This window comes from Plecotus auritus, assembly GCF_963455305.1.
Source record: "Plecotus auritus genome assembly, chromosome: 14".
Taxonomy (NCBI): domain Eukaryota; kingdom Metazoa; phylum Chordata; class Mammalia; order Chiroptera; family Vespertilionidae; genus Plecotus; species Plecotus auritus.
Window position 1 is genome coordinate 1,516,001 of NC_137780.1, and position 27,604 is coordinate 1,543,604.

Sequence of the window (27,604 nt, forward strand, 5' to 3'; positions counted from 1 at the left end):
ACGCATCATAATCTGGCCACTCAGTGTATATGTAGTATATATTAGATATTAGAGGCCCGGTGCATGAATTCGTGCATGGGTGGGGTCCGGCCAGCCTGGCCAGGGCGAGGGGACATGGGCGCTTGGCCAGCCTGCCTGCTGGTGGAACTCCTGGTCGAGGGGATAATTTGCATATTAGCCTTTTATTCTATAGGATATACACTGAGTGGCCAGATTATTATGCGTTCAGAGACCATCATCAATCTGGCCACTCAGTGTGTGTGTATATATATATATATATATATATAAATTAAGAATGACTTTTGGAAAGTTATATTTCCTCTTGATCCTTGTTCCTCGAAGCCCTCGGTTTGACTTCTCGGATACTGTTGCCTTTTAACATTTTCCAGTTATTCCCCCACCTCCTCCCTACCCCTCCTACCCCCCCGGCTTTCTGCAACATGCAATCACACCTCGAAAAAAGGTTAAATTCAGTCTCTCTCTCTCTCTCTCTCTCTCTCTCTCTCTCTCTCTCTCTCTCTCTCTCTCTCGTCCCGAATGGACAATTGGGTCTGCGCGTTTAGAACTGAAATCAAGCTTCTTCGGATATTAACATTAAGGGTTGACCATTCATCCTGGAAAGAAAAAGGGAAAAAGCATTTGCTTGTGAGCCTCCCTACGAGACCGAGTTCCGCAAAGGAACGCGCCCATCATTGACTGACTCTGTGTCACCTACAAAGTTCACTGGGGGAAGAAAAAAACACACACACAGCCACCCCCCCCCCAAAAAAAAACACACAAAAAAACCCCCCACAAACACGCTTTTCTAACGAGTCCTCCCAGTCGGAACAGCAGGGCCGAGGGACCAGAACGGGAAGGGAAATCTTGCAAAAGCTCAGCTTCCAGTCCCTTTCTTGGGCAGCCTGTCACCGTGAAATCCTACAGTCATTCTTGCACACGGAGAACAAATACACCCAAGGGGGGCGGGCCCTGGTGCTTTCAGTTTCAACTCCCCAACCAATTGGGGAGCAGGCAGCAGGCTGGGCTGGGGCCGGCTGGCCAATGGGGAGGCCGCGTGCCCCCCACATGACCGGCTGCCCCTTGTCGCTCACATGGGCTGCAATTTAGTTCAATTCAGAACTGCAGAGAGTTAAGTCCAGCCCTCACTGGAGCTGGGGTGCCCGAGCGCGCGCGCGCGCGGGGCTGAGTTCTAGGGACTTCGGGGAGCCCCCCACCCCCGCCCGCCCCGCCGACAACCCCTTCCTCCACCACCACCACCACCTCCCTGCTGCCCAGCCCGGGTCGTGCACCTGCCCGGCGGCGGGGACCAGGCGCTGGCACGGATGACCGTGTTGCAACCGTAAGTGTACAATTTCCTCTCCACCCGTCCGTCCGTCCCGATGCGTGAACAGTTCGGTGCCACCCGCACCGAACCTTTGCAGGTTTGGAGGGCGCTCGTTTCCCGTGGGTGGCCGGGTTGGGGAAGGGGTGGGGGGGTGGGTATTCGGCCGACAGGGGCCGATTCCAGGCACCATCGTCGCAGGCTGGATGGTGCGAGGGAGAAAGAATGGACCCTAAAAGCGGCCGCGGTGCCCCGGACGTCTCGCTCCGGTGCGCGGCTTTTGTTCGGGAGAAAACGCGAAGGCACGCGCGCGTGTCCCCGGCGCACCCCTTTGCGCTCTCTCTGTCTGATCCGATCGGACCTGCTCCCCCCCCCCCCCCGCCCCGGCCTCCCCCCCACCCCCCCAACATACACACGAAAAAACAAAAAGGCAAACTTGGCTGACGCCACGGACGACAGCCCGGGCGGCTTCCCGACATCTGACAGTTATTATCATTAGCAACTCGGGGCAAATAGTTCTTCCATTGCGAACAATGGCTTCGAGCCAGGGCGCTCTTTTTCTTTCTTTTCGGTTTCTTTTCGTTTCTTTCTTTCTTTTTGTGTTTTAAATCACCACTTTGCACTTGGCCAGAACGAGGAGGGGGGCCTGGACGGGTGTCTAGGATTTTGTCCTCAAAATGTGGCCTCCGGTCCAGGCAGGAGCGCAGGGCAGGGCGGGGTGGCCCGGGTGCAGACGGAGGGGGAAGACAGCGTTTGGTCTCCGGATCTAGCCTTCCCGTGGGTAAAGATTTTCTTTTTTGTGGGGGGGGGGGGCGGGGGGAGAAATTTTTAATAGGGTGGGGTGAGGGGTGGGGGTGGGGAGGAAGCACACGCCAGCTTTCTTTATAGAAGAATGCTGGGAGGATCCAATAATTCGGGACCCCATCTTAGGAGCTGGCAGAAGGGAAGGTTCGCATCCGAGGTATGGTCCTACGAAGATTTTTTATTTTTTATTTATTTATTTTTTTTTTTGCTGAGGTTTCAAACAGAAGCAACCGACAAAGAAAGCAGGTTTTTTGTGTTGTTGTGTTTTTTTTTTTTTAATTGGAAACAAATATTTTAGACATGACTGCTTCCTTTGGAGGTCCAGCCAGCCATGCATTGTGCTGTCCTTCTGGAATCGTCCAAAAACCTGCGAAAGTTGCACACGCTAAGTCCCCGGAAAGAAACGGAAAGGCAAACCAGCTCGGGTGCGATTTTGACGGATGGCGATGAGGAGCCACAGAATCACCAGCCCAGAGCGAGTTGGGAAGGCACCCTTTCCCGAGGGGGCGGGGGGGGGGGGGGACATGAGCTCCCCCCAACCATCGGAAGGGATTATCAGGCTCCAGACATCGCTAATTAGGGCTTCCCCAGGTCCGCCCGGGGCAGGGCTTGTGGTCTGATTATAAACGTCTGAGACGCTAGGATTTTTTTTTTTTTTTTTGGAAAGAGGAGCCCGACACCCATTTTCACCGAATCTTTGTGAAACACACCATTTCTTTTTCTTTGTCTGCTCTCCTGGCATCTCTCCTCCCCCTCCACCACCACCCCCATGCCCCCCCCCCGCCCCCCTCCCCGATCTGGAGACACCTGAAGGCTTGGCCCTAATGATCCTCAGAGCCCCCGCCCGTCTGGCCTGCAGCCAGGCCCCCACCCCGCCAGCCAGCCCAGCCGGGCCCAGCCCACTCCCCTGCTCCCCGCCCGCTGCCGGGACGGGAGGCGGCGAGTCCTGCTCCGACTGCGGAAAGATTAAAGAAAACAATATCGCCTTTCTCCTGCCCCAGACAGCCCCGGGTTAACCCTTTCGTGGCCTGGGAAACCGAGACCCCTTCTCCGCCCCAGGCAGGTCTGGGGGCGGCGGGGGGAGGGGGGTGGGGGCTGCACGCGTGGGGGAGGCCCACGCTTCCCTGGGCAAAGGGTCTCAGCTCCACGGACCCCACCCACCCGGGACACTGGAGGACACGCAGTGGGCCCGGGAAAGGGGGCCGAATGTGCTTGTGCGGGGAAGTGCATGCTTGATGAACTTGAGCTGTCTGCAATGTAGCAAAAGTCTGAGGTCTGTGGAAACATTGTTGCAAACCCTGCAGAAGGCAGATGGCTGTGCTGTTTCTGAAGGCGCTGTTTTTTTAAGCCTCTCTCTCTCTCTCTCTCTCTCTCTCTCTCTCACACACACACACACACACACACACACACACACACACACGAGAGAGCCACGCTCAGGCAGGCAAGAACATCATTGTATCCCAGAGAAGGCCCGGCAGGCGGTGATGTCATTCCCCATAAAATTTCGCCTTTGTGGGCCCCGCGTGCAATCACCTCCCCGCCCGCCCGTGTCTGCCGCCTGGGGGTGCGCCCCTAGGAAGTTCACGTGTCCGTGGGGCGCCCCGGATCCCACGGGGCGGGGGCGGGCGGGAATGCTGCTTTATCGGTCGCTCGCTCTGTGTTTCTGGAAGATGTGTTTATACGGGGTGAGCCGTAGGGGCCCGTGGGCCGGGGTGTGTGTGTAGCCAGGCGGAGTTGGCGGGTTCCAGGGAGACTTATTAACATGCAGGTGGGCAGATTCGGGGCGGGGTGGGGGTGGCTGAGTTTCAAAGCCATGAATAGGATGTAGAAAAAGGGCGAGCCCTTTGAAACCCCGGCGGATTAGAATGCGACGATGCCAACCTGGGGGGGATGCTTTGGGGGTTCCGGTTTGCCATCTTTAATGTTTGTAACCATTACATGTTTTTGTGTGTGTGTGTGTGTGTGTGTGTGTGTGTGCTGTGCACTTAAGGAGGGGTTCTATACAAATGATTTCAAAGTAAAGCTCGCCTCGTGGGCCCTGGTTTCGACGGCTGATGGTTGGCCTCACATCGTATGCGCGTGGGGCGGCGCGTGGATTTATTTCAAGTGTATCTTGTGGGTCTTAACACGAAACAGTTCTCATAAACACGTGTTTAGATTTCTAAAACTATGTCGATGTAAGTCCATCGCGTTCTTTCCTTTCACGCAAGTGGAACAACGTGTAATCTTTTTGCCCGAACGTATTGCTCTGTCTGGGACGTGCACCTAGAACCCCTGTGTCTGCACGGTGTCCCTTGGTGACCGATGGTGAATTTGTAAACTTCACCGATTCTCCCTTCATTGAAGATGGCTGCGGGCACTTACCAGTTCCCACAGCCCCAGTATCTGGTACGTTACTCTCTGCAGGTCGCGGTCGGCTCTCCATGCTCCCTTTCTTGCAAAAGGAGTAATTTTGGAAGGGTTTTCGGGGCCTCTGTACACGAGCGGCAGTATTTTCACTTACACACGCACACACATACACATTAATGAGATGGGATTTGCCCACGGGTCCTGCAGTGGCTGTGACACACGTGAATGCGTTTTGTCCCTCTTTGCTGTCACGTTCCTATTGTTGAGAACAGTGTATCCCTTAAAGAACGGACCGCTTTGTACTTAGGAAAAAAAAACACAACAGCCACAGACACCGCCCTATACACACGTTAGGTGGCATTCGACAGGGCAACGGGACAGGGCGACGGGACCAGGGAACTCGGAGCGATTCTTGGGCCTGAAGCTGTCGTTTGTACAGAGACCGCCCGCCCGCCCCGACGTACAGGGGGGCCCCCTCGCCCGAGGATGAATTATGTAATTGTTTTATCAAAGATCAAAAGTGAACGGACCGTGGGTCTTAAGTTTCACCGACTTTCCAGAATCCAAACAAGACGTTGCCCACCGGGGGGGGGGGGTGCGGGGGGGGGGAGGGTGCGGGGAGAGGGGGGGCCACACGTTACTGAAAAGGCATCTTTCAAAGAAAAGGGGATAAATGCGCTCGATTGAAACAGCTGAACGACGTCAGGCCGATTCCAGAACAAACGGTTTCTCAGAGCCTGGGGAAGAGGAACAATTTGCCATAGTGTCCCGTCCCTCCGCCCCACACAATGGCCAGGATTTATTCGCGAGGGCAGAGCAAACATAGTCAATATCCAAAAACAACCCAACGTGGCTTCTGCCAGGGCCGTCTCAGATTCTCGCGTGGCACCTACTAGAATGTCCTTAATTCAGTGATTTCTTTCTCTGAAGACTGTAGTTCAGATGGCACTCTCGCTTAGCATATGTGTGATAAAACCATATATTCTTGTACATGCGTGTAGTACATATAGTGTGTGTATATATAAATAATATATAAACACATATATATTTCTGAATATAGTCTTATGGCCCAAAGTAATTGTTGGTATTGTATTATAACCAGAGGTGTTTTGTGTGTTGTTGTTTTTTTTTTTTTTGGAGGGGGGCCTTGAGTTAGAATATTAACATATTTTAAGACAATGAGATTGGGGGGGGCAATGCCAGCTAGCCATGTCTCCCGTATGCCAGTGAGGCCAGGCTCGGAGATGGTGGCGAGATTAATGTATGAAGGACGGAATGCCTGCACACGCCTCCCCTACACAACACTGAATCCTATCAGAAGCCGCGCGTCTCATGTGGCGAAGAGAATAAAATAGGATTTCGACAAGAACCTCTCCCTCTTACCGGCACCAGGCTGATTTCTAAAAGTCAGCTCGCACTCCTGTCTTCTCGTGATGGGAGGTGAGATCGGGGTGTTTTTTTTCCCCCCCCAAACTCAGCCCAGAGGCATGCGGCCTGAAATCATTTTGAGTCGATGCCCCCACCCCGGGCGGGGGCCGCGGGAACCTCACGTCTCCAGGAGAGGGGAAGGCGGGCCCACACCCAGCGTTCACGTCAGCTGACACTGTCAACGTTACGTATTTTCCCAATTTTCCCAGAGACGTCGGGGTTCTGCAGGAAAGGGGTTCTGGGCGTGGTTGAAGGTTGCACTGCCTGAAACTCAGGCCGCCCAGCCAGGCCCCGGGGTCCAGGGCCTCATTGACCACAGAGACGGAATGGACGGTGGCCCCGGCCGGTGTGGCTCCGTGGATAGAGCGTCGGCCTGCGGACCGAAGGGTCCCGGGTTCGATTCCGGTCCAGGGCACGGACCTCGGTTGCCGGCTCCTCCCGGTCAGGGCTCGTGCAGGAGGCAACCCCTCGATGTGTTTCTCTCACATCGACGTTTCTCTCTGTCTCTCCCTCTCTCTTCCGCTCTCTCCCTAAACATCAATGGGAAAATATTCTCGCATGAGGATTCACACACACACACACACACACACACACACACACACACACACGGGAAATGGGCTGTGGATTGCATATGGGGAGGTTTCCAGAGAAACTTTGGGGCTCTTTCCCCGTCCACGGATTTGGGGGTGGTTTGGGGCGCATCTTTGTGGCCATCAAGCCTGCGTGCAGTTCAGCTGAGCCCCCACCACACGTCCACGTGCCCCTTTCTCATTTAGATGAGACGTTTCCTTTCAATAACAGCTTTCTTCCCGACCTGCTTCAACATTCCAGCGAATGAAATCAGCGCAGCATTTTCAATTCTCATTGGCCATGTGCAGAGGAGGGGCGGGGGAGCGGGGGGGGGGGGGGGGGAGAAGAGGGGGGTGTTTAGAAATCAGAGGGAGCTTTGTAAGGCTGGCTCCCTCACTTAGGTCTTTGTGTCTTTCTCCTCCCTGGCCGACCTAAACCCGTGGAAAACATTTCTTGTAGATCCGTAGTCGGCAAACCGCGGCTCGCGAGCCACAGGCGGCCCTTTGGCCCCTGGGGGGGTGGCTCTTCCACAAAGTACCACGGCCTGGGGCGAGTCTCTGTGGAAGAAGGGGCGTTAGAAGACGTTTACGTTTAAAAAACTGTGGCTCTCCGAAGCAGCGTCCGTCGTCGTCCTGTGGATATTGGGCTCTGTCGACGGGTGAGTTTGCCGACCACGGGTGTAGATTGATATGCACGGGGCGGCAAGAGTCAGCCCCCACGAAGATGACTCGGGTGGGCTGTCTCTTCCGTCTATCGTCAGAGGCAATCTTCCTCATCATCAAAAATGACGCCCTCAGCCCTAACCGGTGTGGCTCAGTGGATAGAGCGTCGGCCTGCGGACTGAAAGGTCCCAGGTTCGATTCCAGTCAAGGGCATGGACCTGGGTTGCGGGCACATCCCCAGTAGGAGGTGTGCAGGAGGCAGCTGATCGATGTCTCTCTCTCATTGATGTTTCTAACTCTCTATCCCTCTCCCTTCCTCTCTGTAAAAAATCAATAAAATATATTTAAAAAAAAAAAAATGACGCCCTCCCGCAGTCTCTCAACTAGGTCCGCTGTGCCTCGGTTACAAACACACACACACACACACACACACACACACACACGCGTGAACCTATTGGCATCATGCTTGAGTGAAGAGGAGACCACGATGATCCTAAATTTGTTTCCCTTGTCACTTGACCAGAGACATTGTCATGATTGGAATATGCGTGTAGTTGTAGATACACCATGAAAAAAAACCAACAAAACAAAACAAAAAACACCCCACTACCTAAAATTCTTGGTTCGCCATTTGTGTAGTCATAATATAAACAGAAATGTTTTCATTGGATACTTTATTGGGACTTAGATTCGTTAAAAAAAAAAAAAATGGAGAATTTAAGATGATGGACACAGTCCGTGTGCAGCTCAGCAAATTGTGTCTGCACGGAGCATGGAGGTTTTCACTCTTTTTCTCTTCCTGACGAATCCTTGACCCAAATAATGTTCCCCACCGTGTGTTCTTGTGCAAAGTCCAAGGTTCTTTTTTGTGTAGGTTTTTTTTTTTAAACTATGGGGCGGGGGGAGATCCATCAATTTTTTTAAATATATATTTATTGATTTCAGAGAGGAACGGAGAGGCAGGGAGAGAGAGAAACATCAATGATGAGAGAGAATCATGGACCGGCGGCCTCCTGCGCGCCCCCTACTGGGGAACCCGGGCATGTGCCCTGATGGGTAACTTACACAAACCTATACAAACGAGAACCTTTGACTCTCCGCAGGAACGTTTAATTTTAGCACAATGAAAGTGTGAGAGGCGAACACGTTAGCCTTCTGATACGACCCCATTTCGATGAACGGAGACAGACATGCGCACCAGAGCTGCCTATTTTAAAAAAATAGATATAATAGAGGCAAGAAAAAAAACTTGGAATAACGTATGGGTGTCATTGATAAACTCTTGGCCTCACAGCAGCACTGCCTCTGATTGGCCATCCTTTGCTCCTTCTTCAGGTAATTTTCTGCCTCAAGGAAATAGGCTGGTTGTCAAAAAAAAGGGTCTCCCGCCCTCACCGGTGTGGCTCAGTGGATAGAGCGTCGGCCTGCGGACTGAAGGGTCCCAGGTTCGATTCCGGTCAAGGGCATGGACCTTGGTTGTGGGCACATCCCCAGTAGGGAGTGTGCAGGAGGCAGCTGATGGATGTTTCTCTCTCATCGATATTTCTAGCTCTCTATCCCTCTCCCTTCCTCTCTGTAAAAAATCAATGAAATATATTTTTTTAAAAAAATAGGGTCTCGCCCTAGCCAGTGTGGCTCAGTGGATAGAGCGTCGGTCTGTGGACTGAAAGGTCCCAGGTTCGATTCCAGCCAAGGGCACATGCTGGGGTTTCGGGCTCGATCCCCAGTAGGGGGCGTGCAGGAGGCAGCCGGTCCATGATTCTCTCTCATCATTGATGTTTCTCTCTCTCCCTGCCTCTCCGTTCCTCTCTGAAATCAATAAATATATATTTTAAAAAATTGATGGATCTCCCCCCCCCCGCCATAGTTAAAAAAACACACACACCTACACAAAAAATAAAATGTAATTGCTCATGGCATTCATTACTGTGAAGGCATGTTCTTAAGTCACCACCATAAGAAGTCAGTTCTTTATAGACCTTGCAAAATTTAAATTTCTGAGATACATCCCCCAACATGTATACACACTTTTAAAAATATATATATATTTTATTGATTTTTTTTACAGAGAGGAAAGGAAAGGGATAGAGAGTTAGAAACATCGACCAGCTGCCTCCTGCACACCTCCCACTGGGGATGTGCCCGCAACCAAGGTACATGCCCTTGACCGGAATCGAACCTGGGACCCTTCAGTCCGCAGGCCGACGCTCTATCCACTGAGCCAAACCGGTCGGGGCTGTATACACGCTTTAACAGTGGAGAGCTCAACTTGGAAAACGGAATGTATTTTGATAAACACCGCCTTTATCCTTATTCAAAGTGTGCGTGTCCATTCTCGGGGGACACGCGATCCCTATCTGTGAGTCAGTTTGCGTTACCCAAATGCGGGCGCTCTCACCATGCCATTACGTAAGCGCGTTGGTGAATACATCTCGTATTTGATGACTTTCCCCACCGGTCTGTGCATTATAAAAAAACCCACCGGGAAGATGGACAGGTGGCCGTAATCCAGTCACTTCTTGTTCCACTGCCCCGAAGGAATAAACCAGCCGTGGGCAAACGACGGCCCGCGGGCCGGATCCGGCTGTTCTAGCCGGTTCTCTTGCTCTCCCCTCCGCTCCTTTACTTTGAATGTATATGAGTTCACACAAACACTCCATCCATGCTTTGGTTCCGGCCCTCCGGTCCAGTTGAAGAACCCATGGTGGCCCTCGAGTCAAAAAGTGTGCCCACCCCTGGAATAAACCCTATCGAGAAACCAAAAGAAATCCAAGTATAAAAACAAAAGACCCTAGCATAACACCGAAGCTAAGGTATTGAACGACTCACCCTTTCAGCTCAGGTTTGCTTTAGTAACAGAGATGCTCATTAGCCACGGGCCTCGCCCTGTAGGTGGGAGGAGGTGATGGATCTTGGGACCTCGGGAAAATGATAAAAATTGTATTGGCGTTTCCCTTTTCAGAGGGTTGCGGCTAAGATGTTCAGAGCACCCGGGTACCGACCAGGGAGAGAGCGTGCGGAGCGCCTGCTTCTCCTTTCCTGCGTGAGGTCTTGATCCCTCAGGACCACAGATCACCGTGCATCCTAAACCAGTTTGGATCAGGGGTGGGCAAACTTTTTGACTCGAGGGCCACCATGGGTTCTTAAACTGGACCGGAGGGCCGGAACCAAAGCATGGATGGAGTGTGTGTGTGAACTAATATAAATTCAAAGTAAAGGAGCGGAGGGGAGAGCAAGAGAACCCTCCGCTCTTTCGGCTCCGCGGGCCGGATAGAACAGCCGAACGGGCCGGATCCGGCCCGCGGGCCGTCGTTTGCCCACGGCTGGTTTGGATGTTCCTACCCGTGTGGGTCCCCGCTGGAGGTCCGCTACGCCTCCCTGTTTATCCTGATCCCCGATGTGACCGGGATGAGTGGGGGTGGGGGTGCAGCTGTGGGCAGCATCTGTCCCCACGGGGTCCCCTTTCCTGTCCCGTAGGTAGGGCTGTGAGGGGCAGTCAGAGACAGTGGTCCCGGAGACACCCAGGCCCCCGTCAGCTCTCCCTGTCTGTTCTCTCGCTCCTTCTGCAGGGGTCCCCCCCCCCGCCTCCCCTCCTCCCCTGACAGCACACATCTGCTCACATCTGCTCACGGCCACCCCGCTTGCTCAGCGGTTTCTGTGTAGGTAAGACTTGGCCTCACCCTTAATTATGCAGCGATGGTTCGCAGTCACGACTGCATGTGTGTGTGTGTGTGTGTGTGTGTGATTTTTTTTTAAAATTGTGTATTTTTAAACTGTGAAGGAAGTGGTGCTAACGGGGCAGATGTCACATCAGAGGAATAAGTGCAGGGGCAGGTGGCGTCCCGAAATGTGCCGTGTGGCCAAGGGGATGAACTTGACTGGACGGAGCCCACCTGGGGTGGCGCCCTCTCGGAGTCACGCCCCCCATCTCCTGCAGGGACGTGGCTGTTTTACCTTAAAGGGCCTCGCTTCCCCCTCAGCCGCGGCTGGACCGGAGAAAGAAACGAAGTCTCCCTATCAAAAGAGATCGTGTCCAGCCCTGGCTGGTTTGGCCCAGTGGATAGAGCATCGGCCCTCGGACTGAAGGGTCCTGGGTTCGATTTCCCCTCAGGGGCAGGTACCTCCGTTGGGGTGCACGCAGGAGGCAACCCATTGTTGTGTCTCTCTGACGTCGATGTTTCTCTCTCTCTCTCTCCGTCTCCCTCCCTCACCTCCCATCTCTCTAAAAAAATCAATGGAAAAATATCCTTGGGTGAGGATTAACAAAAAAAGGGAAGAGAGAGAGAGAGAGAGAGAGAGAGAGAGAGAGAGAGAGAGAGAGAGAGAGAGACTGTGTTCATAGTAATAAGAGAGTGTGAGCCGTGTCAGACCATCCAGAAGGAGGAGGCCGGGTCGGAAGGTTGATTTTAGGCATTTTCCGTGCACTTGTGGGTTCTCTAGAAACCTGTCTGTCCGTGTCATGTGTGTGCATGTGTGTATGTATGTGTGTATGTGTGTGCATGTGCATGTGTGTTGTGTGTGCATGTGTGCTGTGTGTATGTGTGTGTATGTGTGTATGTGTATATGTATGTGTGCATGTGTGTATGTGTATGTGTGTATATGTATGTGTGTATATGTGTGTGTGCGTGTATATGTGTGTGTGTGAGTGTGTGTGTATGTGTGTATGTGTGTGAGTGTGTGTGTGTGTGTATGTGTGTATGTGTGTATGTGTGTGTATGTGTGTGTGTGAGTGTGTGTGTGTGTGTGTGTGTGTGTGTGTGTGTTGGGGGCAGGGGGAGAACCAGAACACAACAGAGATCCCGCTCAAGGTCCCCAGCGTGGAGGGTGTTGCGGGCGACACGTGCATGAAGCAGACAGAGTTTCCCGACTGGGAGGGGGGTCCAGCCGCCTCGCTCCTTCCCGGGAGCCATGTGCCAGGACATTGCTCCACGGAGAGTGGGGAGAAAACGCCCCCCCCCCCCTCCGGCCGCCGTCCTGCTCGCGACGGCCACTTTCCCAAGTGCCTCTTGTCCCCAAAGGACTTCAGGACGGAGGCCGACAGCGGGGACTTGGGAGAGTCTGAGGACAGAGAGGCGTGAACGTCTCAGGTCTCTGTGGAGCGGGGTGAGGGCGGTGGGAGGGTGGGGTGGGGGCGAGAGGGTGGATAAAAACAAAGCAAAGACGGAGCTGCTGCTGGTTTGGTTGTGTTTATGGATTAGGCTCCATGGGGACCTGGCAGGGGTCATCTGGGCCTAACGTCTGGAGCCGTGGTCAGCAAACGGCAGCTCGCGAGCCGCAGGCGACTCTTTGGCCCCTGGAGTGTGGCTCTTCCACAAAATACCCCGGCCTGGGCGAGTCTATGTGGAAGAAGTGGCGTTAGAAGACGTTTCAGTTTAAAAAATGTGGCTCTCCAAAGAAATGTCCGTCGTTGTCCTGTTGATATTGGGCTCTGTGGACTGATGAGTTTGCCGACCACGGGTCTGGAGGCTTCAGTGCTGATGAAGGCACCCCCCCTTTGACCTCTGACCTCCCCCCGCCCCGGCCCCGCCCTGGTCCAGGCGCAACATTTTTGCAGAGGCTCCGGCGGCGTTATTGGGTTGTTGGATACTCTGAGCAGACAGGGATGACGCCCGCCTTTTTTTTTTTTTTTTTTTTTTAATATATTTTATTGAATTTTTACAGAGAGGAAAGGAGAGGGATAGAGAGTTAGAAACATCGATGAGAGAAAAACATCCATCAGCTGCCTCCTGCACACCTCCCACTGGGGATGTGCCCGCCACCCAGGTACATGCCCTTGACTGGAATCGAACCCGGGACCCTTCAGTCCGCAGGCCGACGCTCTATCCACTGAGCCAAACCGGTTTTGGCTTTTTTTTTAAGTTAAGATCTGGAAACGTCCATCCACTTCCTTTGATAATTAGTAATCGGTGAAAATAGGTCTCCTTCAAGTGCAAGCTGGGTCCATGGGCTGTTAGGGTGAGTGGCTGCAAGAACAGCGATCTCTGTCTCCACAGATGCTCTTGGGCGTGAATGCACACAGGCGCACATAACGATTTCGTTTAAATGTTCACCCAGACGCTCCTAAAAACGTATGTGATGCCCTCGGGTTCTAGTTTTTTTTTTTGTTTTTTTTTTAAACAAATTTGACTTTTAAAAATTGCATGCACTGAGAGGCGAAACCAGAAAACGCCCTGGCATTTCATCCTAAGAATACCCTAAACCTTGGATTTGTATCTTTCTGCTGAATGCTTTCTGTAGCAATTCTCTGAATTACCAACATTGGCTCCCTTTCAATATACACCGAGTGGCCAGATGATGATGATGATCTCTGAACGCATACTTATCCGGCCACTCGGGGTCTATCCTATAGAATAAAAGGCTAATATGCAAATGGTCCCCTCGACCAGGAGTTTGACCAGCAGGCAGGCCGGATAACCACCCATGTCCCCTCCCCCTGGTCAGGCTGGCCGGACCCCACCCATGCATGAATTCATGCACCGGGCCTCTAATATATATGTATAAATACACTGAGTGGCCAGATTATTATGCGTTCAGAGATCATCATCATCTGGCCACTCAGTGTCATGCTATAGAATAAAAGGCTAATATGCAAATTGTCCCCTCGACCAGGAGTTCGACCAGCAGGCAGGCCGGCCAACCGCCCATGTCCCCTCCCCCTGGCCAGGCTGGCTGGACCCCACCCATGCACGAATTCATGCACCGGGCCTCTAATATATATATGTATACACACACACACACACACACACACCCCGAGTGGCCAGATTATTATGTATTCAGAGATCATCATCATCTGGCCACTCAGTGTATATTCTTAAACTCTGCAGACAGTGAGATCTCTAACTTAGGAGGGAAAGAGGGGTTTTAAAATGTCACTAAAGGGGTCATTTGTTAAACATGGCCCTTGAGCGACAAGGAAAAAGTAAGAAAAATAACACCTTATTTTGGATGTAGAAGTATTTCAGACGACACCCGAAAGACCGCATTTGCCCTGCTGAAGCCAGCTGCCTGGGTGGCATCAATCCAGAAAACAGGCCCTCCACCTGCCTTTCATTGGAAGGCTTTCGAAGTCTCCGCCCTCTCCCCGGTTCCACGTGACGTGGGGGTTGGCGACACGGCTGGCACTTTAAAACGTCAGACGTGACCTCCACGGCTCTCGTTTTACCGTTTTCACACGAGAGCAGGTGTGACGGGCGGCTCCCTCCCGGGGAGGGACCCTCACGTTGAACACGCTCCCTGCATTGTGTAAGCGTGCTCATTTTAAAGCGTCGCCCCCCCGCACCCCGGAGCCCAACAAGTTCCCTTCGGTTGGAGGTTGTGCAGAAAGTCCCAGCAACGTCAGCGTTGAAGAGACAGCACTACCAGAAGGTTTTCTCCCTGCCTCTTCACCGGGAGTCCGATTTCTTTTGTGGTCCATCCTCCCCCGACGATATTTTCCCATTGATTTTTAGAGAGAGTGCGAGAGAGAGAGAGGGAGAGAGGGAGAGACGGAGAGAAACATGGATGGGAGAGAAACACACCGATGGGTTGCCTCCTGCACACGCCCCAACCAGGGCCCCGGGCCGGGGAGGAGCCTGCCACCGTGGTCCATGCCCTTGCCCGGAATCGAACCCGGGACCCCCTTCCGTCCGCAGGTCGATGCTCTATCCGCTGAGCCACACCGGCCAGGGCTGGAGTCAGATTTCTTTTTTTAAAAAAAAGGAGCAAATCCGTGTCTGGAAACGTGGCCGAGATCCTGATGGGAACCGTGTCACTGTGCGTTTGCCTCGACCCCGGGGTCGCGGGTGGCCACAGAGCCCTCGCGGTGCGCCTGCTGCTCTCCAGGGTCACCGCCTGGGCACCTCGTGGTCACGGTCACGGTCACGGTCACGTGGCCTCTCAAACCCCCTCCTCAGAGAGAAAGCTGCAGAACCACATATAGGGGCCCTTACAGGTCCCTTCCCCTGTCAGTCCCGTGCTAATGGCCTGGGCAGCCACAGCCAAAGAGATGCGAACAGTCCATTTAAAGCCAAGGCCAACACCCGGCTGGCGTGGCTCCGGGGCTGAGCCTCGACCTGTGAACCAGGAGGTCACGGTTCGATTCCCGGTCAGGGCACAGGCCCGGGTTGCAGGCTCCATCCCCAGTAGGGGGCGTGCAGGAGGCAGCCAATCCATGGTTCTCTCTCATCATGGATGTTTCTCTCTCTCTCTCCCTCTCCCTTCCTCTCTGAGATCAATAAAAAGATATTTTAAAAAGAAAGAAAGGAAGGAAGGAAGGAGGAAGGAAGGAAGGAAGGAAGGAAGGAGGAAGGAGGGAGGGAGGGAGGGAAGAAGGGAGGAAGGAAGGAAAGAAGGAGGAAGGAAGGAAGGAGGAAAGAAGGAAGGAAGGAAGGAAGGAAGGAAGGAGGAAGGAAGGAAGAGAGGGAGGGAGGGAGGGAGGGAGGAAGGAAGGAGGAAGGAGGGAGGGAGGGAGAGAGGAAGGAAGGAAGGGAGGAAGGAAGGAAGGAAGGAAGAATGGAAGAAGGAAGGAAGGAAGGAAGGGAGGAAGGAAGAGAGAGAGAGGAAGGAAGGAGGAAGGAAGGAAGGAAGGAAGGAAGAATGGAAGAAGGAAGGAAGGAAGGAAGGGAGGAAGGAAGAGAGAGAGAGGAAGGAAGGAGGAAGGAAGGAAGGAAGGAAGGAAGGAAGGAAGGAAGGAAGGAAGAATGGAAGAAGGAAGGAAGGAAGGAAGGAAGGAAGGAAGGAAGGAGGGAGGAAGGAAGGAAGGAGGAAGGAAGGAAGGAAGGAAGGAAGAATGGAAGAAGGAAGGAAGGAAGGAAGGAAGGAAGGAAGGAAGAAAGGGAGGGAGGGAGGGAGGAAGGAAGGAGGGAGGGAGGGAGAGAAGAAGGAAGGAAGGAAGGAAGGAGGGAAGGAAGGAAGGAAGGAAGGAAGGAAGGAAGGAAGGAAGAAGGAAGGAAGGAAGAAAGAACGGGGTTGTCGGGGGTTCCCAGACGCTGACTTAGACCCGAAGACGAAGCGTTACAGAACACGCCGCCTCCAGCTCGGAGCGACGTCGCTGTGTCTCCAGGAAGCCCGGCCTCTGTTTCTGTCGCAGGAAAGTCGATCGCTGAGAAGCCGTGGGGGAGCCCCAGTGACATTTTTCCACCCGGGATTTGAGCCACACAAACCCAGGCCGATCTCTCGCGTACGAACCACCCAGAGAAGTCGCAGACTCTCTTGCTCACCCATTCCGGGCTTTAGGTCGGAACTGGTGTATGACGGCCGCCTCCGTGTGCCGAGCAGCCACAGGGGGTGACGATAGGAACGCGACGTACAGGTTTTCCAGATGTCAGGAGCAGGGGCGATATTTTAAAAATCCCAGGACAGCCGAAACCGGTGTGGCTCAGTGGATAGAGCATCGGCCTGCGGACTGAAGGGTCCCGGGTTCGATTCCGGTCAAGGGCATGGACCTTGGTTGCGGGCACATCCCCAGTGGGAGGTGTGCAGGAGGCAGCTGATCGATGTTTCTCTCTCATCGATGTTTCTAGCTCTCTATCCCTCTCCCTTCCTCTCTGTAAAATATCAATAAAATATAAAAATCCGGAATGGGAGTCCGGGGAGGGAAATGTCACGGCGCGTGAGTTAAATAACAAATATAAAGCGTGTTGCAAACAGGCTGTTGACCTATAGAGATTTCTCTTTTCCTACAAACGTCTACCCAGAAGATGGAATGTGTTCTCTGAAGAAATTGTAATCAACCGCTATTCAGATCATGTGGCAGAGAAGACAATTAGAAACACATTTCTTTTTTTAAAAAAATATATTTTTAAAAATATTGATGTCAGAGAGGAAGGGAGAGGGAGAGAGGGAGAAACATCAATGAGGAGAGAGAATCATGGGTGGGCTGCCTCCTGCACGCCCCCAACTGGGGACCAAGCCGGAAACCCAGGCATGTGCCCCGACAGGGAATTGAACTGTGACCTCCTGGTTCATAGGTCAACGCTCAACCACTGAGCCACACCAGCTGGGCTGGAAACTAATTTCTTAAACCTTTTTGTCCACCCGAATTATCTCTGCCTCTAGAATCTACACTGAGTGGCCAGATTATGATGATCTCTGAATGCATAATAATCTGGCTACTCAGTATATATATATATGTGTGTGTATATATGTATATATATATGTGTGTGTGTGTGTGTGTGTATGTATATGTGTGTGTGTGTATATATATATACATATACATATATATAGATAGATAGATAGATTGATAGATAGATAGATAGATAGATATAGATAGATATATGTATATATATTTTAGAGGCCCGGTGCATGAATTCGTGCATGGGTGGGGTCCGGCCAGCTTGGCCAGGGGAAGGGGACATGGGCGGTTGGCCGGCCTGCCTGCTGGTCCAACTCCTGGTCGAGGGGACAATTTGCATATTAGCCTTTTATTCTATAGGATAGACACAGAGTGGCCAGCTTATTATGCGTTCAGAGATCATCATCATCTGGCCACTCCGTGTGTGTGTGTGTGTGTGTGTGTGTGTGTGTGTGTATATATAAAAGCCTAATCAACTGTTACGACCAGCTGACCGGCCAGTCGCTATGACATGCACTGACCACCAGGGGGCAGACACTCAACACAGGAGTTGCCCCCTGGTGGTCAGTGCACTCCCACAGCCAACCTCCCGCAGCCAGCCAACCTCCCCGCGGTCCCTCCCCCCCGGCTGGCCAGCCCCAATCTGCCCTGATCGCCGGCCAGGCCGAGGGACCCCACCCGTGCACAAATTCATGCACCGGGCGTCTAGTATTGTGTAAACACAGTCTAGATCAGGGGTGGGCAAACTTTTTGACTCGAGGGCCACAATGGGTTCTTAAACTGGACCGGAGGGCCGGAACAAAAGCATGGATGGAGTGTTTGTGTGAACTAATATAAATTCAAAGTAAACATCATTACATAAAAGGGTACGATCTTTTTTTTTAATTTCAATAGTTTTATTCATTTCAAACATTTTAACAAGAAGAATGTAAACACTAATTATTATAATTTGAAACTTCAAAAAATGGAGGAATCATAGCACAATAACATACCTTATATTGAAGATGGCAAAGGCAAAATAAAATTGCCTAACAAAGGAAAGGTACAAAAGCCTTTCAAATTAAACTTAAATATAATAAAATAATTTAAAACTAAAACAAATAGAAAAGAACAAAATGTGTAAATAGTAAATTAAACATTTTCTTTAGTGCAACTTCCAAATTATGCCCGGGACGTAGATGTAGATGGCAATGCAGACTGGGTTGAAAGGTTTTTGGTCTTTAAAACGTCCACTTCAGTGGGAACAGTGTTGTTGGTCTCCTTTTTAGCTAATGCTCTGATCCTGTGCTCTCCAGGGGCGTGTCTCCCTACATCACCACGATAACGTGTCTCCGCATTCCCAGGGTGATGTCGGGGGACGCGTCCGCGGGCATTACAAGGAGCCTCTGGAAGATGGAGAGGTTGTTCCTTCTACTGAATGGGGGATATAAATCCGGATACAAATCCGCCCCCTCAGAAGAAGGAGCTGCGGCCGTGTTTCCCGACGTTGCCATGTTAACACTGCTGCTGGTGAGGGAGCGGAGGGGAGAGCAAGAGAACCCTCTGCTCTTTCGGCTCCGCGGGCCGGACAGAACAGCCGAACGGGCCGGATCCGGCCCGCGGGCCGTAGTTTGCCCACGGCTGGCCTAGGTCCACATGAAACTGCCTTTGTAGATGTCCAGAGCACACAAAAACCCAGTGTCCTCAAAACGCCCATCGCGTGAACTTGAAGACGTGTCTGCCTGTGGCTTCCTTCATCCTTCTTAGAAGACGCTGCTTTCTCTACTCCAACGGTCAGCTACGCCTACGCGTTAGGAGGAACTGAGGGAGGACAATCCGAGGCGGAGCAGCAGCTCCTATACCATCTAGGAAGCAGCTTCTTCACTGGGGAAACGGGACGGGATTTAATGAAAACCAGGCCGACGTTCAGAAGCACTGAGAGCCCATCTGGGTGCCGCTGTCGCTGCGTGAAGCTGGGACACGTTATCCCATGGCCACACGGGACATTATCCCTGAGGCACTTGGCCTCGGGAGGAAAAACTTTATTTATTTATTTATTTTAATATATTTTATTGATTTTTTTTTTACAGAGAGGAAGGGAGAGAGAGAGGGATAGAGAGCTAGAAACATCGATGAAAGAGAAACATCGATCAGCTGCCTCCTGCACACCTCCCACTGGGGATGTGCCTGCAATCAAGGTACATGCCCTTGACCGGAATCGAACCCGGGACCCTTCAGTCCGCAGGCCGACGCTCTATCCACTGAGCCAAACCGGTGAGGGCTTGGGAGGAAAAACTTTAATTCCGGCCGAAACCGGTTTGGCTCAGTGGATAGAGCGTCGGCCTGCGGACTGAAGGGTCCCGGGTTCGATTCCGGTCAAGGGCATGTACCTTGGTTGCAGGCACATCCCCAGTGGGAGGTGTGCAGGAGGCAGCTGATCGATGTTTCTCTCTCATCGATGTTTCTAACTCTCTATCCCTCTCCCTTCCTCTCTGTAAAAAATCAATAAAATATATTTAAAAAAAAAAAAACCAAACAAACAAACCAAAAAACTTTAATTCCGTGAGTTTCCTCCATGCTCCGTGGAGTTCCTGCATCTGAATTTTCTTCCTTTCTTTTCTTTTCTTTTTTTTTTTTTTTGGAAATGGGATGATACACCAAGGAAGAACCGAGCTAGGGAGCAGCACTGCCTCCACCCCATGCCTACCACGAAAACAGTCTGATCGAAATGTAAATCCCGGCCTTTTCCTCTGAGGTCTTGACCATCGAGAAGTCAAACCTCAGAGCGAAAGAGTTCGGCGATGCAGTTCGTGAAATGATGTCATTTTCAACCAGAAAGGGGCACAGACGCCGAGGCCCGCGCCAGGAGGCAGGCGGTGTGCGTGGTCCCGGGGTGGGCGTTCCGGAGTGACGCCACAGGCCCCGCTCAGGGGCTCGTTGGGAACGGCCGGGCGAAGAGGGACGCCCCGCGATGAAACCCTACTGGCTCCTCTGGTCATTGCCGTGGCTCTGAAGAGGAAACAGGACCCGCTTGTTTCAACAAGAGACGGCAGACCTGCCTCGAAGGCGCGTACCCCTCTGTCCTCGGCTTCCTCGTGGGCGAACCCTCCCCACGTGGCCTGTACATCGCAGAATAGGGGGATGTTTATGACGCTCTTACCCCCTCTCTCCCCACCCTCCCTCCCCGCCTTGGTCCATCCCAGCCCTGGGTGTGCGCCTTGCAGCTAATCTGCAGATACTAAAATTCCTGTGACCTACGTCCCACTTCTTTTAAAAAATATATATATCTTGATTGATTTCAGAGAGGAAGGGGGAGGGAGAGAGAGAAACATCCATGATGCATGATGAGAGAGAATCATGGACCGGCTGCCTCCTCTGCTCGCCCCTCATTGGGGATGGAGCCCGCAATCCCCGGCATGTGCCCTGACCTGGAATCGAACCCTGACCCTCCTGGTTCGTAGATTGATGCCCAACCACTGAGCCACTTAGGATCCCTGTTTTTGGGGAATGAGGAAACCTAGGAAGACGGGGGGGCGGGGAGGCTAAGGAATAAATTCCAGATGCCCTCATGCCGATAGGGCGGGACTGGCACTTGAACCCAGGCCAGACTCTTCCTCGGTGCCTCGGAGGGCCTTCCTTTCGCCCGGCATCGTGCTGAGCTGTGGAGTCGAGTGGGTGGGGGGGACGTATAAATGTAATGAGGCATGTTAGGAGCGTAAGAGGGTATTGATCTCAGAAAGCATGCCGCCGTATCTCACGTTATCCTGGGCGATGAGTTCCCGGAGGTGCAGCTCAAATCTCGCTAATGAGTTCCATTATTACTTTTTTTTTTTTAAATATATTTTTATGGATGTCAGAGAGAAAGGGAGAGGGAGAGAGAGAGATAGAAACATCCAGGATGAGAGAGCATCATGGATCGGCCGCCGCCTGCACGCCCCCCTACTGGGGATGGAGCCCGCAACCCGGGCCTGTGCCCTTGGCCGGAATCGAACCCGGGACCCTTGTGTGTCCGCAGGCCGGCGCTCTAACCACTGAGCACACCGGCCAGGGCCCGCGTTCCATTATGAGGAAGATCGAGATGGGACGCGCCTCCAGAAGCACCTTGGGAAAAAGCCCACTTATTTTGCTTCTTTGTGTACAATGTGTGTCCCCCGCTAGACTTGGGTTGAGCTGGAGACTTATTGGTACTCATAGGACGGTCCCGTGATTCTTCAGACACTGAACCAGCTGGCGATTTCTAGATGTGAAACTCTTGACTCAAATAGACTTCTCTCTCTCTCTCTCTCTCTCTCTCTCTCTCTCTCTCTCTCTCTCTCTCTCGGAGAGGAGACATGGACGTCATTGCCCGAAAAGTTTCCAGTCTTTTTTTTTTATTTTTATTTTTTAATGCCAGGGAGCGAGATTCGCTATAGAAACTCCTTATTCCAGCCGAAACCGGTTTGGCTCAGTGGATAGAGCGTCGGCCTGTGGACTGAAAGGTCCCAGGTTCGATTCCGGTCAAGGGCATGTACCTTGGTTGCGGGCACATCCCCAGTGGGAGGTGTGCAGGAGGCAGCTGATCGATGTTTCTCTCTCATCGATGTTTCTAGCTCTCTATCCCTCTCCCTTCCTCTCTGTAAAAAATCAATAAAATATATTAAAAAAAAAAGAAACTCCTTATTCCACCAAAGCAGCAGAGTGTCTTCTCGGAATAGGCTACACCTGAACGCACCCCTGCCGTTTGTATGTTTCATTCGCTTGGAAATATCTTTGAAGGTATCCGCTGGAGACGTGTATTTAGCGTGTCTGGATACAATCTCAGTCTCCCATGGTCAAACTTTCCTGAAAGGTCTGGGGCCGTGGTCGGCAAACTGCGGCTCGCGAGCCACAGGCGGCTCTTTGGCCCCTGGAGTATGGCTCTTCCACAAAATACCACGGCCTGGGCGAGTCTATTTTGAAGAAGTGGCATTAGAAGAAGTTTACGTTTAAAAAATGTGGCTCTCGCCCTAACTGGTGTGGTTCAGTGGATAGAGCGTCGGCCTGCGGACTGAAGGGTCCCGGGTTTGATTCCGGTCCAGGGCATGGACCTTGGTTGCGGGCACATCCCCAGTGGGGGGCGTGCAGGAGGCAGCTGATGGATGTTTCTCTCTCATCGATGTTTCTAGCTCTCTATCCCTCTCCCTTCCTCTCTGTAAAATATCAATAAAATATATATTAAAAAAAAAATGTGGCTCTCAAAAGAAATCTCAATCGTTGTCCTGTTGATATTGGGCTCTGTTGACTGATGAGTTTGCCGGCCACTGGTCTAGGGCGACATCATAGCAACATAGGTGTGGCCGATTCCTGCCTGCAGAATTGCTCTAAAACCTAAGAAATGAGCCCAGCTGGTGTGGCTCAGTGGTTGAGCGTCGACCTATGAACCAGGAGGTCAGGGTTCGAGTCCCAGTCAGGGCACATGCCCGGGTTGTGGGCTGGATCCCCAGCGTGGGGCGTGCCGGAGGCAGCCGGTCCGTGATTCTGTCTCCTCATGGATGTTTCTCTCTCTCCCTCCCTCTCCCTTCCTCTCTCTCTGAAATCAATAAAAACATCTTGAAAAACAACAACCGTGTTATCATTCTAGAGTGGCCTACGGGGTTTCCATGGCCAGAAGGTTAGTGGGAGGGGAGCGTTGTATGGGGCTCTGGATCTTCATGGGTTTCCCACAGGGACACATGCCAGCCCGGAGTCCCTGGGAAGGCTGGGGAAGAAGAAGGGACCACATCGTCATGCAGGGCCTGGCCGGTCACCAGCGTCGCCCGCGTCCCCCCCCCCCCCCCCCGGGGTGTCTCTGAGGACTCAGAGGTTCGTAGTGACCGCGCAGGGCGGGTCTGCAAGGCGGCGGGACCCGTGGGAAAAGGAAAAAGGGGAAACGGTCACAGCTGTTTGCGGAGTTCTTGGTCCAATTCCTGTCCCCTGCGGAGCCCGGGAAGGTGTTACCACACAGGTGTTTCCCATCCGAAGTCCTCCTCTGTGTTCATCGGATTTAGGATCCTGATTTAGGGACCCGTGATCATTGCCCCTGGGAGAAAACAGTGTCAGCACAACCCAACGGAGAAATTGATTCCGGTGTTGGAAAGAGAGAAGGAGGAGGAGGAGGAGGAGGAGGGGAAGAAGAAGAAGAAGAAGAAGGAGGAGGAGGAGGAGGAGGAGGAGGAGGAGGACACAAGAATGTGTCCTCATGGGCCCTACTCTACCCATAGTCCTGAGTCGAAATTAGAAAAGAAAATGGGGGCCTGGCCGGTGTGGCTCAGTGGTTGGGCATCGACCCATGAACCAAGAGGTCACTGGTTTGATTCCCAGTCGGGGCCCATGCCCGGGTGGTGGGCTCGATCCCCAGTGTAGGGGGCGTGCAGAAGGCAGCTGATCCATGTTTCTCTCTCATCGTTGATGTTTCTGTCTCTCTCTCTCCCTCTCCCTTCCTCTCTGACATCAATAAAAACATATTTTTAATCTTTTAAATTTTATTTTATTGTTGATTTCAGAAAGGAAGGCAGAGGGAGAGAGAGAGAGAGAGAGAGAGAGAGAGAGAGAAACATCAGTGACGGGAGAGAATCATCGATCGGCTGCCATCTGCACAGCTCACTGTAAACCCGGGCATGTGCCCTGACCGGGAATGGAACCATGACCTCCTGGTTCCTAGATCGATGCTCAACCCCTGAGCCACGCCAGCCGGGCTTAAATACATATCACCAGGTATACATACGAGTATACATACAAGTATACATACGAGTGCGTTGAAAGTGAGGGCATGCGTACATGAGTTACTCTTACGCTGAGAATGTCAGTGTATAAACAGTCATGGCCCAAGGTCCCCCCGTGGTTCTGAGAACCTATTGTTCCGTGTCCCATCCGCCCCCCCGTGTTCGCCTGTGCTATTTCCTCCCATTGACATGACCTTTCTCTGCTCATCTCAGAACGTCCGAATGTAGCCCAACTCCAGTGCCACCTTCTCCAGTCCACCTGCCCTGTCTGCTCCGGCCGGACTTCATCCCTTTTTCACTAACCCTCCCTGGTCCCTGGTGTCATTGTTCGTCGCCCTGAGAAAAACCAATCCCCCGTGAGGGGTGTGTGTGCAGGAGGCAGCCGACCAATGACTCTCTCTCATCAAGGATGTTTCTCTCTCTCTCTCTCCCGCTCCCTTCCTCTCTGAAATCAATAAAAAATATATTAAACAACAACATTAAAAAAAAAAGATAACAACCCCCAGGATTCTACCAGAAGTAGATCAAAGACAAGTCCTTTTTCTGAGGGGCCTCCGTGGTATCACATTTATCGTGGTAATTACCCTCACGCTTGCTCTCTGGCGGGGGGCTGTGGGGGGAGGGGCTCATCTGTTAGGATGAACCCCCTTCTCCGAGAAGCCTGGGTGACAGGTCCCAGGCCCCAGGCCCCAGAGGTCCAGCCGTTATATCCTTGGTCTGCATTTTCCTTCTGCGAACCCAGGGGGGCGTTTTGATCCGAGAGGCCATAGGCAGCGTCTCTTTGAGCATCGGGGGGAATTCTAAGTGGGGACGGAATGGTTGGTTAGCTTCACAAAACAGTCATTAGCATCTTCTGTGCTGGGGACGAGAGCCGCGGTTGTTAGCAATTCTTTGAAACATTTTTTTTTTTTTTTAGCCCCGCACAAGAACGCAAGCATCCACAGCTGAGCCGTTTCAGGAGGCGAGCTCTGGGGAGGAAGGCTCACACTCGGTGCGTGCTGTGGTCCGCGTGCTGTGGCCTCGGGTGCAAATGTGTGTGTTTAACCTTTAAGGGTTCTTAAGAGCGTAGCTGACGGTACCGTTTCAAGACTGTTCCTAAGAGTGGAAAACAGAAGGTATTGCTGATCCTGACTACACGTGTGTGTATTTATTCTGGGATATCAGGCAATGGCCTATTGTTTGTTTGTTTGTTTGTTTTTTTAAATTCTGAAAAGTTTCTGAATCCCCTACGCATTTACTCCAAAACAGGAACCCGTCAGCTAACGGGCTTTATTGTATCGATTGGACGGTGTTGGAACGTTAGGGTTCTAGCCTCTGTTCTCTTTCCTGCTCTTGGATGACAATGTCAGTATTCTTGGAGCGAGTTAGCTGCTATTATACTGGGTGTACCGGTTAATAATGCGGATTGACCCTTTACCGGTTAAAAAATGGGGATTGACCCTTTACCGGTTAATAATGCGGATTTTGTCATCAAAGAAAACATGATTAATTTCAAGAGAAACATCAAAAGTGCTTTGTTCAAATAATGTCCATCACTAGCTACACATTCCCCCCATCTTTCAGGGCATTTGTGGGTACCGTCCCAATAGAACTTCTCTTGTTTTGAGGCAGACCATTCAGAGACCCCATTGTCCACTTCTTTGTACGTGTTGAAGGGCTGCTCAGAAAGTGCGTGTGCCGTCGATCGGAACAAGGGGTCATCTGAAGGAGCAAGGGCTGGTGAATACGGCGGGTGGGTTCATACTTCCCAGGCAAGATCTTTTAACGTGTCTTTAGCTGGTTTGGAAGTGTGTGATGGTGCGTCATCATGAAGCAAAATTACTTTGCCGTGTCCTCTGGCCCATTCTGGTGGTTTTACGATCAAAGCGTGGTTTAAATTGATTATTTGTTGTTGGTAGCGATCAGTATTAATGGTTTCACCTGGTTTGAGAAGCTCCTAATACACCACACCTTCCTGATCCCTCCAAACACAGAGCATTGTCTTCTTTCCGAAGCGATTTGGCCTTGCAGTCGATGTTGATGGTTGACCTGGATCAACCCATGATTTTGTGCATTTGGGATTCTCAAAATAAATCCACTTTTCGTTGCCAGTCACAGTTCGATGCAACAAAGACTTTCTTTCGTGCCTTTGAAGCAACATTTTACTGATGACTTTTCGGTTTTCCATTTGTCTTTCGTTCAGTTGATGTGGCACCCATTTTCCTTCCTTTAAAATCCTTCCCATTGCTTGTAAACGGTCGGAAATTGTTTGCTGAGCAACGTTTAATCTCTCTGCAAGTTGTTTTTGAGTTTGACACACATCTCCATCCAATAATGCTTGTCATGGTTGGTCTTCAAACTTTTTCGGTTGACCTGGACGTTCTTTGTCTTTCACATCGAAATCCTCACTTTTAAAGCGTTTAAACCAGCGTTAACACGTATCTTGAGATGGAGCATGTTCACCATAAGCTTCCTGAGGTATACGATCACTTTCAGCAGCACTTTTCTTCAAAATAAAGTAACGAATTAAAACTTAACGCCAATGATCTTTTTTTTGGCACGAAGTTCGACATTTTTAAGAGTAAAAACATCGATAATGTTAACAGCTTCAGAAAATTCGACATACGAAGTTCTGAAGCTTGTTGTCACTACAACAAAATAGCATACATATCAAAGCGCATATAGATCAACATATGTGTGACTCCATCGATTGAAAAGAATCCTCAGTATTCACCGGTGCACCTGGTACTTAGCATGACCGAGCCTGAGGCCAATGTCCACGTTTCAATCAGCAACGTCCGTGTTTTCTCCCCAAGAATCTTCTCTGCCCGTTTCTCTTAGACCCACAGAGGGCCTCAGCCTCTTGACTCTCGTGTCCATTTCTTTCTCTTCTCCACCCGCTCCCTCTGGAAGTGGAACTAGGATTTCATGCACATCTAGGGCCGGCCCCTGCGACACTCGACATTCTGGCCGAGACGCAGGGGGAGTCCCAGAGAACTGGCCAGAGCGCCTGCTTCCTCGGGACCCGCCTCCCAAATAACCGCTGAAGTTCAATGACGGAGTTCGAGGACATGGCTAGTTGGTAGCTCTGCGGGGTTCTCAGGTGGAATGTCTTCTGGCCCCATTGCCAAAAAGAAGAGACATTGCCCCCCCCGACCCCCCCCACCGGAGACCACAAATATCTCAGACGTCTACGTGTCTGAAACAAATCATTGGCATTAGAAGTGTGTTCTCCTAGGTGATAATCAAATAATTCTGCTTGACATTATACGTGAACATGGAGTGACGTGGGACCAACACATAAACAAGCTCTCTCTTTAACACAGGGGTGGGCAAACTTTTTGACTCGAGGGCCACCATGGTTTCTTCAACTGGACCGGAGGGCCGGAACAAAAGCATGGATGGAGTGTTTGTGTGAACGAATATAAATTCAAAGGAAAGGAGCGGAGGGGAGAGCAAGAGAACCGGAGAGAACAGCCGGATCCGGCCCGCGGGCCGTAGTTTGCCCACGGCTGCTTTATAACGTTGTGACAATAAGCTTTATAATCTGCTTCGTGCACGTGGTCAGAGGTGAACAGAGTTTGCTGCTGCACCGGGTGTGATTAAAAGTGCGCATTACGGTGAAGGGAGGATAAACGGTGCGTGGGGACGGACCATTCTCAGAGGAAGAATTTCTTTCTTATCTGAAACGATAATGTCAGCTCCTGGGGCGAGTGGGCTCGATTACTGTTTACGGCCATAG

The 27,604-nt window shown here is 51.8% G+C and overlaps 1 long non-coding RNA gene across 1 annotated transcript in view; it reads left to right on the plus strand.

Moving 5' to 3' along the window:
• The first annotated feature begins 1,091 nt into the window (after window positions 1–1,091).
• LOC308238765 overlaps window positions 1,092–27,604 on the plus strand; it is a 45,673-nt gene continuing 19,160 nt past the window's right edge. The window contains exon 1 of the long non-coding RNA XR_013959612.1: window positions 1,092–1,339. This is a non-coding gene — a long non-coding RNA (uncharacterized lncRNA). The remainder of the gene's footprint in view (window positions 1,340–27,604) is intronic.